Genomic DNA, 13,443 nt, shown 5'->3' with positions numbered 1-13,443 from the left:
CTTCTCAGGCGAATGTTGACCATCCAGAATCCCAAGAAGTCTTGGTTAGCAAAGAAGCCTGCTTACAGTTTATGTCTCTCTGGAGCCGCAATTGCCCCCTTCCCACTCTGGCTGCCGTCTGCCTGTCACCAGACGGGGATGGGCCGGCCTGCATCCAGCTAACTCTGCTCAGTCCTTTGTTCTGTGAGCAGGCCTGGCAGTATTAGGTTAGGGCTTTTCGCCTGGTAGCTACCCCACAATCTGGTTTGCTAGCCCAAGTTAGTTCCCTCAGATTGCCCTCGGGGCATTCAGGCCCGGTCCTTACTCTAAGCAATACAGACTGCCCAGCCCCCGCTTGCTAGTGGTGGGTGCGGGCGTCTGCGCTGCTTCTCCACTGGGGGAGTTACCATTGGGCATGTAATCTGTGGGTTTTCATTATTTATTTATTTTTCCTCCCAGTTATGTTGCCCTCTGTGGTTCCAAGGCTCGCCACAGACTCGGCAGTGAGGGTGTTTCCTGACGTCTCTCTTTTTTAAGACTCCCTTCCTGGGACAGAGCTCTGTCCCTACCTCTTTTGTCTCTCTTTTTATCTTTTATATTTTTTCCTACCTCCTTTCAAAGACAATGGGCCGCTTTTCTGGGTGCCTGATGTCCTCTGCTGGCATTCAGAAGTTGTTTTGTGGAATTTACTCATCGTTCAAACGTTCTTTTGATGAATTTGTAGAGGAGAAAGTGGTGTCCCCATCCTATTCCTCTGCCATCTTAAGACGGCCCCCTCAACATTAGAAAAAAAAATTTTAATATAAATTTATTTATTTTAATTGTTGGAGGCTAATTACTTTACAATATTGTACTAGTTTTGCCATACATCAACATGAATCCGCCAGGGGTATACACGTGTTCCCCATCCTGAACCTCCATCCCACCTCCCTCCCCATACCATCCCTCTGGGTCATCCCAGTGCACCAGCCCCAAGCATCCTGTATCATGCACCGAACCTGGATTGGCGATTTGTTTCATATATGATATTATAAATGTTTCAATGTTATTCTCCCAAATCATCCTACCCTCTCCCTCTCCTACAGGAAAAAAAAAAAAAAAAGAAAGAAAGAAAATTTTAAGATTTTACCCAATTTTTTCAGTTTTTCTCAGAGAGAGCATTGACCAGCTGCAAGCTTAGCCATGTCTTCCTCAGAAAATAAAGCTGATACAAACCAACAATCTTTTCTTATAATTTTTAACTGTAAACATTTTCAGTTCTCAGAGAGAATCAGTATCATGACACACATCACTCACATTAAAAAATTATTACCATTTTGGTATATTTGCTTTCTCATCTAACTTCTGCTGAACTATTTTAAAGCAATTTGCAATCTTAGAGCACTTCCATCAAACAAATAATTCAACATGTATCTTCTAAAAATAAGAAAATTCCCTTATACAGTTTTACCATATTGTTCCTTAAAAAATAATAATAATTTCCTTATATTGTATACTACCCAGTCCACCATAGTCAAATTTTCCATTGTCTTCAAAGTATTACTGATAGGTTTCTTATAAGTAAGATAAAATATGCATTAGTTATTATCTTTCTTTTAATGTAGGCTGCTACTTTTTTTCATGACATTTACAGTGTAAAGATGCCAGAGCAGTAGATTGAAATTAATATTTTTGGTAAGGATACTGCATAGATGATCTGAGTAGTCATTCTGCATCGTTTCAGCAGACAGGTGTTTTCCATTACTTCACTGTTGGTGCTGCTGCTGCTAAGTTGCTTCAGTCGTGTCCGACTCGGTGCAACCCCATAGATGGCAGGCCACCAGGCCCCGCCATCCCTCGGATTCTCCAGGCAAGAACACTGGAGTAGGTTGCCATTTCCTTCTCCAATGCATTAAAGTGAAAAGTGAAAGTGAAGTCGCTCAGTCGTGCCCGACTCTTAGCGACCCCTTGGACTGCAGCCTACCAGGCTCCTCCATCCATGGGATTTTTCAGGCAAGAGTACTGGAGTGGGTTGCCATTGCCTTCTCCAATAGTGATGCTAATTTGATCAGTAGGTTAAGGTGGTAACAGTCAGATCTTTACAGTGTAGAAATATTTTCCCTTTGTCATTGCCAAATCATCCAGCACTATGCAAGTGTCCTGTTTCCCACCAATCTTTCACTTACTGGGTTTAGTATTTACGATTTTTGCCTGAGTAAGTTATTTTACTGAAGGTTGCAATATGGGTAACTTTCTAATTCTGTCATTCACCTTTCATTCTTTATGTGGCATTCCTTTCTGTTTCAAGCATGTTTTACAAACTTCCCCTCATGAATTGAGGGTGCACTATAGTCCCTCCCACTTATGGAGGATAAATTCCAGTGTTTTTCTGAATAAGGATATGGTATGTCATCTTTATGGAGAAAGGCATGGCAACCCACTCCAGTATTCTTGCCTGGAGAATCCCATGGACAGAGGAGCCTGGTGGGCTACAGTCCATGGAATTGCAAAGTCAGACACGACTGAAGCAACTTATCATGTATGCGTGTCACCTTTAATGCTGGCTTGTGTATCACATTTGAGTACTTTTGTGCTATAATAAATAACATTTTACCTGTTTTATTTTGTCCTTGGCGGGGTATATCTTCCTGATAGAGATGAAAAGTAGGATTGCTTACTCAAAGTGTAAATTTGCGTAAGATTTTTTTAGATGTTGCCAAATCCTTGTTCATGTGGAGTTGTGCTATTTTCTACTTCCCAACAGTAACATATGCCTCCCTATCCCCTCACAGACAGAGCACATTCTCAAACTTTTGGAGTTTTTGCCAGTATGAGAAATGTTGTATCAGTGAAGTTTTATTTGTATTTCTCATCTGAGTGGGATTCACGGCTCTTTTTTGTGCATTTAATTCCTATCTACATTTATTTTTCTCTAAAGTATTTATTATGGCCTTTTGCTTAATATTTTCATAGATTTCTTGTCTTCTAGATTTTAAGAGATCTTTATATATTTGACAATTAGTCCTATTTTGTAATATAAGTAGCAAATATTTACTCCCAGTTGAACATTTTCTTTAAATTTGATTATGATGTTACTCTCTATGCAAAATAATTTTAATTTTAATATATTTGAGTAAAACTTTTTTCCCTTTATTGTTTCTGGATTTTCCTCAGGCCCAATAAATGAATTCTCCTATGTTTTCTACAAGTACTTGTAAGGTTTCATATTTTGGCATTTAGATCTCTGCATAAACTCCATTCAGAGTTTGCCCTGGTAACTGGTGTAAAGTATGGTTTCAATCTTAACTTTTTCCAAATGATTAATTGTTTTAGTACTTACTATGAAAATGTCTCTTTTCCAAAATGATTTGATATATCATCAAGTAATAAATTTCCACATGTACTTTTAATTCAGTATTTATCAAATGTATCTATAACTGTTATAGTCATTTGATTGAAAGTGTTAGAAGTTTTCCTTCTTTACATCTGCTGTAGTGAAGTCATTCAGTCGTGTCTGACTCTTTGCAACCCCACGGCTGTGGATGAATTCAAATAGCATTGGGTGTGTCTAGTCTCTGGACGTTTAGTATAGTTTCTGTGAAAATATACATATGGGCCTGATGGTTTCAAAGGCCCTTGATAACTTTAACTATTTCTTCTCTAGATTTTTTTTTAAACTTTTATTGCATTCAGTTTTGATACAGTGTTTTCCTAGAAAATGATCCATTTAATCTAGGTTTTTCAGCTTATTTCTGCAGAATTGTTCTAACTGATCTTTTATGGCTTTTAGTATTTCCTTTCTTTCAATAATATTTTTCCTTTTATCATTCCTTATTTTGAATAACTGCTTTTTCCTTATATTACTTTTGTATAGCTAGTTAATCTGCCTAGTTTGTTGATTTTCACAAAGGACAGCTTTTAAACAGTAATTCTACCTCTTTTTGTATATGAAATTAATTTCTCAAGTCAGTTCAAAACAAATCAGTTCGGTTCACTCGCTCAGTCATGTCTGACTCTTTGCAACCCCATGAACTGCAGCATGCCAGGCCTCCCTGTCCATCACCAACTCCCGGAGTTCACTCAGACTCACGTCCATCGAGTCAGTGATGCCATCCAGCCATCTCATCCTCTGTTGTCTCCTTCTTCTCCTGCCCCCAAATCCCTCCCAGCATCAGAGTCTTTTCCAAGGAGTCAACTCTTCACGTGAGGTGGCCAAAGTACTGGAGTTTCAGCTTTAGCATCATTCCCTCCAAAGAAATCCCAGGGCTGATCTCCTTCAGAATGGACTGGTTGGATCTCCTTGCAGTCCAAGGGACTCTCAAGAGTCTTCTCCGACACCACAGTTCAAAAGCACCAATTCTTTGAGCTCAGCTTTCTTCACAGTCCAACTCTCACATTCATACATGACCACTGGAAAAACCATAGCCTTGACCAGATGGACCTTTGTTGGCAAACTAATGTCTCTGCTTTTGAATATGCTATCTAGGTTGGTCATAACTTTCCTTCCAAGAAGTAAGCATCTTTTAATTTCATGGCTGACACCTGCAAAGAAGCAATTGTAGAGTATACCTTTAATTGTAACAGGAAAGAGGACTACATCTATCAGATAAATCGCTCACTTTTCCTCAGCCTTTATGATTTTCTCCATTTATATGTTTGACTTCAAAAGCCTGCTGGTTCATGGAGCTGAACCATAGACAATTCCATTTTTCACGACTCCTCCGGTTTTACTGACTTCACAATGGTGATAGGTTTAATGTAGTCTTTATTTGTTCATCTGATTGCATCACAAGAAAATAAGGCAGAAGCTCCTGGGACCACTGGTTTAGCCAGGGATGCCTCTGATGTTGGAGGAAAAAGCCACATACCCAGGATAAAACTTCCGCTTTCCACACTAATGGGTGAATATTGCCCTTCCTAATTCCAAATTTGAGTCAGCTCTTTGGAGATTCTTAAGAGTAAAGTTCTTATGGACCATAGAAATGGGTCTGGGCTGAGAGATCGTATCTTAGACAAATAGGCTATATGTTCTTACAGGTTACCCCAAATCCCTTCCCTCTTCCTCCCTCTATACAGGCTCTTCTCTTTTTGTCCACCTTCAATCCACCAAATTGTTAGAAATCCAAACCCAGTGAAGCCCTGTTTTTAGATTTCTTCCCTGGTAAAATGTAGGAAGCTTTTTTTATAATTTTTTTTTTTATTATGGAGCTTTTTAACCTGTTTTTTCTTCTAGGAATTTTATGGCTCCAGGTATTACATTCAAGTTTTTAATCCATTATGAGTTAATTTTTGTATATGGTATAAAGTAGTAGTCTAGTTTCATTCCTTTGCTGTGACCATCCAGTTTTGACACTATTTAAGACACTGTCCTTTCTGTATCATATATTATTGCCTCCTTTGTCATAAATTAATTATAGATTGTTTTGGTTAGAATGAAAATTTTAACAATATTGATTCTTCCAGTCTTTGAACACTATATCAAACTAAAATGCAATGCTGCTAAGTCACTTCATTCGTGTCCAACTCTATGCGACCCCATAGATGGCAGCCCACCAGGCTCCCCCGTCCATGGGATTTTCCAGGCAAGAGTACTGGAGTGGGTTGCCATTGCCTTAGATACAAAATGGAATACTACTCAGCCATAAGAAAGAATAAAGGTTTGCTGTTTGTGACAACCTGAATGGACCTTGAGGATATTATTTTATATTAAGTGAAATAAGTCAGACAGAGAAAGACAAATATTTTAGAAGACACATGATTTTACTTGTGTGCAGAATCTAAAAAGTAACACAAACAAACAAAAAAACACAAAAACAGACTTCAAGATACAGAGAACAGATTGGTGGTTGTTGAAGATGGGAAGGAGTGATTGGGGAGACAAAATGGGTGAAGGGGATTAAGAAATATAAACTTCCAATTATAAAATAAATATGTCATAGGGATGTAATGTACAGCATGGGAAATATGGTGAATAATAAGGTAATAACTGTGAAGTGACAGATGGTGAATAGACATTGTGGTGACCATCTTGCAGGGCATAAAAATGTTGAATCACTATGTTATACACATAAAACTAATACGATATTATATTGTATGTTAGTTATACCTCAATAAAAAAATTCAGACTAATTGGAATTTAGAATTTAGTCTCAAATGGCCTGAGGTCTGGATCATGAAATCATTTATGAAGTCTGCAAAATGAAATCATTTATAATTCCTGAAAATTTCAAGCACTTGCAAACATACAAACCAAGCCATACAAACCAAATTATTGCCTTGTTTTACAAGTAATGGGAGCATTTTTATTGTGTACTATTAATAATTTATAAATGGCTGCCTTGAAAGTGCTAGAGGTATGTGAAAGCAATTTATTCTAAGCTCTAAAATAATACCATCTATTGTTTGTTTTTCTGATCTCAAGAAATATAATTTCATTGCTGAAATTTGGAAAGTAAGAAACAGCAAAAGGAAAAAATAATTCTATTACTTTGAAATAAGCAATTGAAATATTTAATCATCTTTTCTTGAGGTACCTTCATGTATAGATTTATTTTAAAGTGAAATAATTCTGTATACAGCCTATATCCTAATTAATAACATAGCTAATGACCATAATATCTTATCTAAATATTTTTCAAAAGTATTGTTTTTAATGGCTACCTAACAATCTATAATACAGAGCTGGTTTAATTTATTTATCTAGTCATTTAAAGTTCAATATTGAACGTATTTTCACTGTATTATAAATAACTTGAAGTCCTTCCTCTGGCATATACATCTGAGCATTTGTTTTGATGATTTCAGAAATTGTATTACTATGTTGAGGATAATGAACAGTTTAAGGCTTATTGATACAGATTTCCAACATCATTTTCAAAAAAGACTATAATTAACATGTGATTCATAAATGTGGTTACAATGAATGTGAGGGCCTTTATGGGATATAGGTATGGTTAGACCTTAGAGCTTAAAGGGAACAATTCACCCCTGGGATACCTTAGATTGACTCTAATGGATCCTCCAAACCACATGGGTTTCATGAGCTATTGTCCTTTCTGGTGGAAGAGTCCCAAGATATACATTCTGGGGAAACGTTGTGAGCTGGAAAAGAAATTGGATTAGGATTTAAAAGAGGATGGGATTCATTCCACTGCTTTTTTGAATTTTCTTGGTGCATCTGAACCATGTGTGTCAGTCAGGATTGACTAGGTTAGTACTTTAGGCACAGTTCAAAAATATCCCCTAAGATCCCTGCACCATAGTGTACACTGCTCAGTATAAACCCCAGGACTATAAATATCATGATTTATATGGAACAGCTGACTTGAATAAAGGGTGATTATCGCAGGGGGTGAGGAGGAGAGGTTTGACCTGAATCATATAAACACTTTAAATCTGAGTCTAGAGGCCCAGTCTGGACAAGTCAGGGAGATTTGAAGTGTGAGATGGGTTTGGCATGAGGGACTTTCTCCATGGCTGCCTTTAGAGATGGAGACTGCACAGCTAGACATGTGGGTAGCCTCAAAGAGTTTAGCACAACCCCCAGATGACTACCAGCAAGAACACGGGGTCCCAGAACTGCAAAAAGCTACTGGCTGTGCTTCTACTAAGAAGAGTGTGCTTCCCTACTGTGTCCCAGGATGACACAAAGGAGCACATATGTTGATTCTCCTTTGGAGCTCACTATATGCTGCTGCTGCTGCTGCTAAGTCACGTCAGTCGTGTCCCACTCTGTGCGACCCCATAGACGGCAGCCCACCAGGCTCCACCGTCCCTGGGATTCTCCAAGCAAGAACACTGGAGTGGGTTGCCACTTCCTTCTCCAATGCATTAAAGTGAAAAGTGAAAGTGAAGTCACTCAGTCGTGTCCGACTCTTAGCGACCCCATGGACTGCAGCCTACCAGGCTCCTCTGTCCATGGGATTTTCCAGGCAAGAGTACTGGAATGGGTTGCCATTGCCTTCTCCGAGCTCACTATATAAGCCCCAATAAATTAACAAGCTCAACTCAGAGACTTCTCCTTGCATTTCCAAAGAATGTCACCCTGACATAAACTAACCCTGGCACATCTTCAGTCTTCAATAGGTAGTTGTGCTAAGCTCATCCATCATTAAACTCTCCAACTTGCACTAACCTGAAATATCAGCACTGTGGAAGTAAGCAGATAGATTTATGAAACCAAACCCAGTGAAGATGAGCAGAGAATCCAGTGAGTTTAATGATAAACATACTATATGACCTAGCAAAGTGACTCTTAGTGTATATCCTCAATCTGCCCAAGGTAACAGTATACAGATGTTCATGAAATGACAAAAAAGAGGAACCATTCTCCTTATCTATGAACAAAAAAAATATTAATGGACAAACAAGTGGTAGTGTGTTTAGCAGCAAAAATGAACTAGAGTTACATATCTTAACATCCATAAATCTCAGAAATATGTTGAGTGAAAAAGAGGATTCAGAATAACATATAGTAGGACACCATTTATAAAGCTTAAAACATGCAAAAATAATACTATGTGTTATTTATGGATGTATACATACATAGTGAAGTTTAAAATACTTGTGAAAATAATAAAGAGTATATTCAAGATACTGATTTCTTGTTGGGAGGGAGGAATATATAGGGAAAGGGATACAAAAGCGATGCAGAGAGAGTATATTGTCACTCTAATATTTTATTAAGCAGGGTAGTGGGTCCATGAACCTGAATAGATTATTCTTGGTACTTTTATATATATATGTGAAATATTTTTCTTAAAACCAATACAATATTGTAAAGTTAAAAAATAAAATAAAATAAATGAAAAAAAAAGAGTTGAACAGAAGTTAAGAAATTTTTAAAAAATCAGTGAAAATATTGTTTTAGGGTGAACTGATGATGATTAATCTTGAGTTATTGCAGACCATGAGAGCAATTTGGGTAATAAAAAGTGCATTCAACTATGACTATGAAGACACATGCCCTGGTCCCAGTTTTGCCACTAACTGCCGAGTGATTCAAAATAAAACACATCACTATAGCTCCCAGTGCTACATTCTTTTCTGAAATGAGGGACTTGAACTAGGAGGTTTCTGAAGTTTCTTCCAACCCCAGAAAGGAATTGAAACATATTTCAACCTCTCATTTTTTCAAATAGATGCTGTCTTTCTCAAGGACCATAAACTGGTATTAATCACTTTATATTTTCAGTGTCTTTTCCAATATCAACATATTCTTGACACATTTTAAGGCCTTACCTAATAATATACAACTTGCAGTGACTGAATAAACAACTACAACAAAAACAACAGAATCTTCTCTTTTCATCATTAATTCCTCCTAAGTCAAAGGTGAGCTTCCCAGGTGGCACAGTGGCAAAGGATCTGCCTGCCAATGCAGGAGACACAAGACACATGGGTTCCATCCCTGGGTCGGGAAGATCCCCTGGAGTAGGAAATGGCAAGCCACTCCAGTATTCTTGCCTGGAAAATTCCATGGACAGAGAAGCCTGGCAGGCTACAGTCCATGGGATTGCAAAAAGTTAGATGTGACAGAGCAACTGAGCACACATAAAGCCAAAGGTGGTGCATAAGTAACCATGCTCAGTTTTGGGTTACAAGACTGAAGTAGCACGACAGAGAGAAAGTGTTTTCTCAATCACCTTTATCCTTTGTTAGCCATGCCAATCAAGTGTGCTTTTGATTGTCAGAGGCAGGAGAGGAAGTGTCTTCATGGTTCTCACGTCAACCAATCCCTACAATCAAAAGAGAATTCCAAAATTCTTTGATGATGAGTCAGTGGGACTTTCTTCTTCAGGATGAAAAGTTCAAAGCATCAGTCTAGTTTTCTCCTTATAGAGCATATAGTCACACAATGAAAGCATGTTCTAATGAAAAGTTGGATATGTCCAGCAAATATTTCATACTTGGAGCCTGATTCTTTGTTTTTATAGGCAAGGACTGGCTATTTAAAACATGGAGGAAAGTTACTACGTGAACATCAACATAAATGTGGAATTAAACTTACTCATTGGGACAGATAGACATGAGCCAGTGTGACAAATCAGAGATAAAGGTAGGCCTTTGGAAAAGAATGGAGAGTTTGAGGGCAAGTTACATTGATCTGAAAACTGGACCAAGTGAATCCAGGGCATTTGAAGAAGTTTGAACTCTGACTGGAGAGTCTGCAGAGAGAAAGGATTTGAAACAGCCGTGTTAGGCTCTGGGATGCGTTTCCCAGATCCCCTTTCGATAAAGACTCAAGGTCCCAGCTCCTAGGAGTGCTGTGGGCCAGCAGCCCTCAGTCGTCAACATCTTGAGGGATTGTCCCATCTGCAGTCAGCTGCCGCCTCCAAGATTGTGCCCCTCCCTCTGGTGGCCAGCATCCAATGACTGATCAATGTGAGGACCTCAGTTAGCAAATCAGCTGCCGTACCATATGATACATTAATGATATAAATGGCACCTTTTACACTGCAATCCAGGGGTGGTTTGGAGAAGGAAATGGCAACCCACTCCAGTATTCTTGCCTGGGAAATCTATGGACAGTGAAGCCTGGGCTACAGTCTATGGGATCGCAAAGAGTTGGACATGATTTAGCAACTAAACTACCCCACCAGCAAAGGTGGTTGAAGACTTCTGCGTGGTGGCAAGTTCACAGAGCACTGGATCTGTGCTGTTCAGAGACCAGGAGGAGGATGTGTGCTGGAAGGCCCCATTTGAAGGCCCAGCAGTGGCCTAGGAGCTTTGTCTGTGACTCTCCATCCATAATGGGGAATGAATCTGGGGTGCCCTATACTCAGAGGGTTCAGAGAACAAAGCCGAGGCAGTCACTTGTTTGCTGGCCAGGCTAGCTCCTAATCTTGGAACAAGTCAGTGTTTTCTGACAAGGAGGCTAATTTTAGCTTGAGTGAATATCTGTGGTTGTTTATTAATTCAACATCCAATGGAATTAAGGAAGGAAACAGTGAGTCAGACACCATTTATGTGCATCCTCAGCAGTTAGTTTCTTTGGAACCAGAGGCAGAAAAACAGATTGGTTTTACAATCTTCTCATGAACATTGGGAGACAGTTTTTATCTGGTTTGCAATCACTTTTGTGTCTAGTATTTCAAAGCAGGGTTGCCTGGGACCTGTTCACTGTCCAGGGTGATGCAAGCTTTGAGAGGGAGTTGCCTTCAAATTTGAACTCTTCTCTATCCCCAAAGAATCTTAATCACTTGTGCTCAGGAAACCTGAATTCTACCATCACTGCCTGGGAACCTGCAGGCTGTAGTTCATGACTCTGGGTCTTAAAAGACTTTGCTATTAGGAGAGCCTCTTTGGCCAGCTTCAACTCCCTTTCATGTGTAGCTGCTCAACATTAATAATAAATTGCAAAACTAGTCCCTTGGAAGCCAGCCACAGCCAATTCCAAACTATAACTCTGTTTGTTGCTTCAATTCCATCTGGTTTCCTCTCTCAGCTGGTCCTGTCATGAGATTGGGAGTGATCTTAGGAAGACACGGGGTGATGGAAAAAGAAAAATTGAAAGCTTGCTGTGTCTTTCTCGCTCCTGTAGAAAGTTTAGTAAACAGATGAATCCTTCTCTTGTTTACATCTAGCTTTTCATGAGTTCTGTTTAATTTAGTCAACATACTGTATTCAACAAGGGGGGTGGGGGAGATTACTTCTAAGACAGGCAAGTGGAGGTTCAGTGTCTGAATAATCTCCTGAGGAGGTCTAGGGGACACGAAAGATAAGATTTTCTTAAGGGAGTAACCGTGCCAGTGTGGTAAACATGCATGCTGCTCCCCAGTATTGCCAGTTCTTCCCCCATTCTGGGCACTTGGGAGGATGCACTTTCCCACTCGTTGAAGTTAGTGGACATATGGTTTGTTTTAGTGAATGTCAAATGAGAAGAGATCATGTGTGTTACTTCTGGGTGGAACCATTCAAGAGCCAATGCATCCTTTCCCATGCTTTCTTTTCCCCTGCTGTGACAAACACTTGAAGTTTCCTGATGACACAGTGGCATCGTTAGATGATTTGGAGTTACTGTGGACTGGGAGTCAAGCTCACTACCAATCTCCATTGAACATGTAGTAGAAATGGTGAATACTTACTGTGTTAAGTCATGGAGACTTTGTTTTTGTAATTTTTGCTTACTACTGCACCTAACCTAGCCTTTCCTAGCTAAGCTGTTGTGGCACTGATTAGCCTCAAAGAAAAGATCTCTATTAATATTTTGGAATCACATTAATAGAAAAGTTCCTTTGCTCTGCAGTCAGCAAATCTTGCCCTCTCTGATATTTTTTGTACCTCACTCTTACATGACAAAGGAGAGCCAAAGATCACCAAGTATTTGAGAAATCTTCCAATTTGGAAGGCTCTGTACATACAAAAGCAACAGAAAAAAAAAAAAAAAAAGGAGGAACTCAGAAAAAAAGCTTAGATAATTCATGGAGAAGGAGGGAAAAAAGAATATATATATATATATGTGTGTGTGTGTGTATATATATATATAATTTATATCTTCAGAAAGATGAGATATTGCATCCATGAAACAAAACAAAGTTATAGAAAATTTGAAAGAACTACTGTATATAAAATAGATTAACTAATAAGGATCTCCTGTATAGCATAGGGAACTCAGCTAAATACTCTGTAATGACCTATATAGGAAAAAAATCTAAAGAGTGAATATATGTATATACATAACTGACTCACTTTGCTGTATAGCAGAAAATAACACAGCATTGCAAATCAACTATACCCCAATAAAACATTTTTTAAAAGAACTCTTATAAATGAAAGACATTGATAGAATATTTTAAAAATTCAATAGAAAGATTAGAAGAGAACTCTTCCAGAATGAAGGGAAAAAAATTTTAAATAGAGACAATAGGAGTAAAAAGATCAATCCCTGAGGTCCAGTCTTTATTTAATATGTGTTTCAGGAAGTCTGAACAGAAAGAGAGGACAGGGGAGGAAATTATCAAGGATATAACATGAGAAAAATTCTTAGTGTAATGAGTCAGTGGAGTAGCCAGCACAATGAATAAAAGAAGAAATACTTCAAGGCACATCAGAATGAAATGTCAAAAGGCCAAGAATAAAACATTCGTACAACTGTCAAAAAGAAAACACACACAAAGGATGAGAATACCGAGAACTGTCAGAAGGTACAAACCAATAGCACCGTGCCTTTAAAATCTTGAGGACAAATAATTTTCAACCTAAAATCCTATACCCAATCAGAGAGCCAAGTATTAGAAGAATTGTTAGCTATGCAGTGTTTCAAAAATTAGGCTTCCAGACATTTCTCCAAAACGCCACATGCTTCACCAATAGCTAATCCACCCAAATGATAGTAGCTAAGGCAATGGCACCCCACTCCAGTACTCTTGCCTGGAAAATCCCATGGACAGAGGAGCCTGGTGGGCTACAGTCCATGGGGTCGCTAAGAGTCAGACACGACTGAGCGACTTCACTTTCACTTTTCACTTTCATGCATTGGAGAAG

Source organism: Bison bison, unplaced genomic scaffold, assembly GCF_000754665.1.
Source record: "Bison bison bison isolate TAMUID 2011002044 unplaced genomic scaffold, Bison_UMD1.0 scf7180017864162, whole genome shotgun sequence".
Classification (NCBI taxonomy): domain Eukaryota; kingdom Metazoa; phylum Chordata; class Mammalia; order Artiodactyla; family Bovidae; genus Bison; species Bison bison.
The sequence above is the reverse complement of the archived record's forward strand: the minus strand, read 5'-3'. Positions refer to the sequence as shown.